Here is a 6,000-nt window from a genome sequence, read left to right on the forward strand (position 1 = left end):
TCTCCTGTAGAACCCCCATATGTCTGAGTATGCGGCGCATCGTCATTAGGAATATTGTTCTTGTATTCCACATATTGTATTGCAATGTTAACTTTTGCACTGTTGCACAAGGACCTGCCATCGAGCTTGTACAACGCGCTGCATCCTTCGCTTACCACAGACATCCTCCTTGCATAATCCTTTACACAAGGAAAATGATTGTGGTAAGCGAAGGGCACTGCCAATATGTCTCTCTTCGCAGTTGAGCTAGTGGCCGTGTTACAGATCTGTCCGCGGGATGCGGTTTGACCCGTTCGACACCATTATTTGTGCATCTCAACTAGTTGACCAGGAGCAATCGACAAGACATGCCGTTTCCAATATGGAAGCACCAGACGCATGAGCTCCCACAATCATACACTTTTGAAACACCGTGATATCTTTTCTACATTCCATAACTACTATTTTATCACTTTAAATTGCACGACAAGATGCAAATTAGCGTACAAAACTGTTCTGCTTTTTCATGCTGCAAGCTATGTGACATTGTCCATTACGAATGGGGTAATAATTCAGTGATTACTGAGTGTATGTGGATGTCTGCGCGTGTAGCACAGTGGTATCGTCACCCTTCCTCCCCACACCAGGTGGAAAAGACCGACTGGAATCCCATCGATGACGCGAAGAACTTTAATGGGCTTTTTCACTGCTTGGCTGAGTTAGTCGGTCTCAGGCGTGGATAGCACTTCGGTTTTTTTCGTCCAGCAAAACAGGCAAATCGACCAGAGAACACACGCAATTTACAGACACAATACAATATGAGTATATATGTAAGAAATTACGGGTGGTCCTGATATAATAATTTGAGTTTGAGTGTATTTGGTCATGCATCATGGTTATGAGTCAAGTACTATTATCCTACTGTTGTCGGCTTTTTCTTTTTCCAAGTAAAACGTAAGAGAGTTTTCAAACTCTTTTCTGTTTAACTCCGAAAAAAACTTTAAACAAGACTTAAACTCCCCACCCCCACTGTACTAACGCTCTTAATTGATAACTGAAAGAGCGTGGCACAGTATTGCAGATACATTCGTATCTCTTTTGAATACTCAAATAATATCATCGGTCTTAAAATTTTTTGATAGTTCCTCATAAGTTTTGAATCAATGCAATGATACTCGTATATGGTTTTATTTTAAGTAAATATTAAGAGGATACTTGGATTCTTGAGTAACTTTCTTCCATTTGCAGATGAAAAGTATACTCTCGGGTAAAAAGAAAAAGCGAGTAGCTGTCAGATTTCGTCGCTTTCTGAATTTTCTCAATCTCCATAATCCACGTAGAAGCAGTGCACGTCAACTTCAAAAGAGAAGAAATAACAGCAAAGAATTGACATCTGTAGATTTTATTAAGTGTGCTAAAAAGACGAAAAACCACAAAAAAAATTCCGCTAAGATGGCCAAAGATCCAAACCCCGATAATTTTGAGTGTGAAAAAGATTACCAAGGAGGGAAAAAGGGTGAAGGTTATCAACAGAGAGAAAGAAGCAGTGATCCCTTTATATCACCAGAGAGAGATGCTTTCCGGGATCAAAACAGGCAGAGTCCTGAAGGAAATAGTGACTTATTTGTCTCAGCAATTTCAGATGGCACAAGCGAATTATTCGAAGTTGCAAGTTCTCTACCCAGAAACAAACAGGATAATTTTCCAAAGGAATCTTTGAATGAATCACATGAACTGAGTACCCATACCCTTTCTTTTGTGTCTGACGAAAGCGAGAACACATTCCGGATATTTAGAATGCCTTCTGGCCTCCCCCACTTACGTTCACTTTCTTTAGACACGTATAGTAGAGAAAATAACCAAGGCGTCCTCAATGATGATAATTTTAACGATACGGAATCAGGGAAAGAAGAGAGAATTCGCCACCGATATAAACCGAACACATTTTTGATTGCAGAAACGAGTAATAAATGTACTAATTATGATGTCGATAATACGATGTCTAACTACCAATCTCCAAAAAAAGATACAACGGGATATGATTGGAAAAACAGCAGAAGAAAAAACTCAACGACAGAAACAGATTGGGTAGACGACACTTATTCGTATCAGAACAAGACAAAAAGTACTACTCTTCCAAGATTTGTCTCTTCTACCTCCAAAAATAAAAGGGCCAGAAGACTTTCAGTAGGATCATTCACAAGTGAAATACAAGAATTAAAGACCCCACCATTTCAGAGGCAGTTTCGGCTCTTTGCTAAATTTGGAGATCGCAAGAAATCTGGCATTATCATGACAAAGAAAAATAGCGAAATTTGGCTGAGGCAAGCAGGAATTGTAGGAGAAAATTTAACGCCCAGAGCCAGCGGGTCTCTTTTCGTGGAAATGGCCAAGTAAGCATATTTTCAAAAATGTATTATATATATATATAATGTCATTATACAGAAATAGCATTTTTATTTTATATCATGGAACAGCATAAGTTGAATAATACCCTTAAGGAGTCCGTTCGTATAATTTTCGACTTAAAAAAAATAGCTGGACAACAAGGAGTGCTTCCGTTATTGTACTATCAAGCATTTGGTCAGAACAGACATTGCGGGGATAAATATTAAAAACTCCAACCTTAAATTACTTGTATACCATATTATAATGCGTTCCACAAATTTTCGATGGATTTAGATCCGAAGACTTGAGGAAGGGGGTGGAAAGTCCAGGAAAACTGATTTAATGGCACCATCATATTTCTTGAACGTCTTGCTAATAGATGTAGGGCCATGGGAGAGGCACATCATCTTGAATTTAAATTATTATAGTATCGTTTCTTTAAATATGCATAACCTTTTGCCTTTCTTTCAGAGAGATCAATGGAAAAAATCCGTGTCATGAGAACATTCCTCACACAATTATTTCTCTTGCCACAGCTTTTACAGTACGGGCGAGAGACCTGATTGATTCATCACGCACGGAGTTTCCCTTCGTGCTCCAGCCCTTCCATCTATTATTATTATTATTATTATTATTATTATTATTATTATTATTATTATTATTATTATTATTATTATTGTTGTTGTTATTATTATTATAATACAATACAATACAATACAATTTTATTTATCAAGAGAATTCGTTTACAATAAATGAACTTGTTAAGAAAAGTAAATTTCTTGACAACAAGTTGTAATTCTTCCTTTACAAGTTTTGTACAAATTTGTTATCTTACAGAAAAGACTATGAAGTCACTACACATAGTATATTGCACACTGTAAACAGAGGTAGTTTATCTGCATATCAATTCTAATCTACTGTGTCATTGAGTATCAAGAATTTTCTTATTAGGAATTTTAATTTGGAGATGGGGTAACTTCTCCTGAGCCTGAAATCAATGCTAACCAACAAGTTGTTTATTACATTCATTGTGTGCCTATCTCCAAATCTATTTAGTATCCTAGGGTGAGGCAAAGTAATTGCTTTTGGGTTCCTTAAATTATGTGAGACATTTCTTTGCAGATTCGCCTCTTCAAAAATAGTGTTAAGATTTTTTAAGAATAGATTTAACTTCAGTTTTTGAACTGGATACAATATTTTATGTTTCAACAAAAATTGCCTTCTCTTATTCAGGTCATTCCAAGAGTTTGTCCCCATTAAAAGTTTCAGAATCCTATTCATTAAGTTGTCTAATGCCCTTATTTATGTTTTATTTGCTCGTGCCCATATATTTACTAAATAATTGAGTTGGGAGTCCACTAATGCATAATATAAGGTTACTTTTGTTCTAAGATTTAACTTATTCTTAATGTAGTAGAAAAAGTACACATAAAATCTCATTTTTTTGTACAAGTTTGTTATATGCATTATCCAACTTAGACTGTAGTCGATCCATAACCCAAGGTAACAATGATTTGAGACTTCTTCCACAGTTAGACATTTGCAATTCTGGAAATTCTGTTCATGTAGGCAATCATGTTTGTGCAATTTGATAGAGGGTTGAATGTCCAAGGTTTGATGAGGAGGCCTTATTACCAAAAATTTAGTTTTTTCAAAGCTGAGTGCTAATTTATTATCGTGCAGCCAAGATTGTAAATGTATTGCATCCTGTTGTAAATCATTCGCCATTTTTGTTAGGTCCTTTCCTATTGTATATAAGATTATAATAATAATAATAATAATAATAATAATAATAATAATAATAATAATAATAATAATAATATCTTTCGTATTAGGGCCACCAGAAAATTAATTCATCTACCCAGGTGTATTATGTCAATAAATTGCGTGTGTTCTGCAGTCGATTTACTTGTTTGGCTGGACGAAAAACCCAAGTTTCAAGGGGAAAAAATTGCTATCATCGCCTGTGAAAATCTAAATGCAGCCATCGAGTGAAAAAAAACCCATAGAAGTTTGTGACATCATCAACAGCATTTGAACCCAGGCCTTTTCCACGCAATGTGGAGAGGAGAGTGATTATAACCACGGGGTTACCAGCAAAGATTGCAAGTCATATGCCTTCACATTCAGGGGCATCAGAAGGTGCAGACGGTACACAGTACCAGGGCCACGAAACTCACAGAGAAACGCTAAAAGGAAAAAAAGAAAACTTCTTTTCAATGCGTGTTTTCATGTTCCCAAAACTTAAAAAATATTTAAAGGATCTTATTTCCAATCAGCTAAAGACATTCAGAAAAAGGTGGCGGCCTTGTGCTTTATGTTAATTGCACAGTCCCCGCTTATTTGAATGGTCCTGATGGCACAACTGAAATAGCTAAGATGCGCAGGTCACCTTGATAACGATGATGATTACAGTATATCTGACTGTCCGAAGGTGTTGACATTTGAGTTGCTGGTTCATCTTGTGACGTGAAAAAAAAAACTCTCACGCCATTGACGGGACTACTCTCACAGACTTAATCTTGTAGCACAAAAGCATCTGTACTATTTGGGCCACCAGAGGATGGTCCCATCTATCTACGGGTGTTATCTTTATAAATTGAGTGCATAAATCGAGTGTGTTTTCTGGTTAATTTGTCTGCTCTGCTGGTAGAAAAACCAGAGTTTCTGAGGATTGTTGTTGTTATGGTAAGATGATTTTAGGAGCATCAGCAACTAAGGCCATATTGCTCCGTGTACATTGTCTGTAAATTGCATGTGTTCTATAGTCGATTTTCTATTTTGCTGAACGAAAAACCCTAGTTTCCGGGAGAAAAACCATGCTACCCTCGTCTGAGACTGACTAACAGCCACGTTGCGAAAAAGTCCCATAAAAATTCCTCCCGTCAACTCGAGTATTTTCCACCCGGTGTAGGGAGGACAGCGATTCTGCCAACTGTGCAACTAACGAGGGCTTTCCTGGGGTGGAGGGGGCGGAACCGTGCTATTTAGGGGTGAGATCGACTAACCAAGTCATAGAACAACATCTTCTGGCACAAATGAGGGTCACAAAAACTCATGTTCGGAGATAGCGCCTGCGGGAGCGGGGTGCTTCTCAAGGAGTTACTATATTCGTAGCTGCTGTAATTCTTCACCGCACCAGCGAGATGCAAACGTTTGGTTTTTCCCATAGCTGCAATAATATTTTATGATTTATAGCTCCGGTAAGCTTCTTAAGCCTTCGTTCTAAATTTAGATAACTTCGTGGTTAATGAATATTTAATATTTCTGCGTTTTTGAAAAATAATTTCGATCAAATACCCGCTGATATCTGATCAATCCAATGATAATAAAGGAAATTAATTTTAGAAACTTTATAGTTCGAATTCTGCTTACCTTCTGACTATGCTGACTGAGTGTATTTTTAGCTCGTTAATAGATATCCAACTTTTATATTTTCTTTGTAGGAGGAGGGTGGTGTTAACAGTTCACGACTACATCATTTACTTGGACAAAGTCGGCCGAATTGTGAACATGGAAACTTCAATTATTGTTAATAAGATGATTGAATGCAGCCCACCAAAACCACAGGTTAGTAACATATCCTTATGAGCAACATTTATCTTAAACTTCATGGTAAACATAATCTCTCCA

This window comes from Mastigoproctus giganteus, chromosome 5, assembly GCF_048544385.1.
Source record: "Mastigoproctus giganteus isolate SK-2022 chromosome 5, ASM4854438v1, whole genome shotgun sequence".
In the NCBI taxonomy this organism is placed as follows: domain Eukaryota; kingdom Metazoa; phylum Arthropoda; class Arachnida; order Uropygi; family Thelyphonidae; genus Mastigoproctus; species Mastigoproctus giganteus.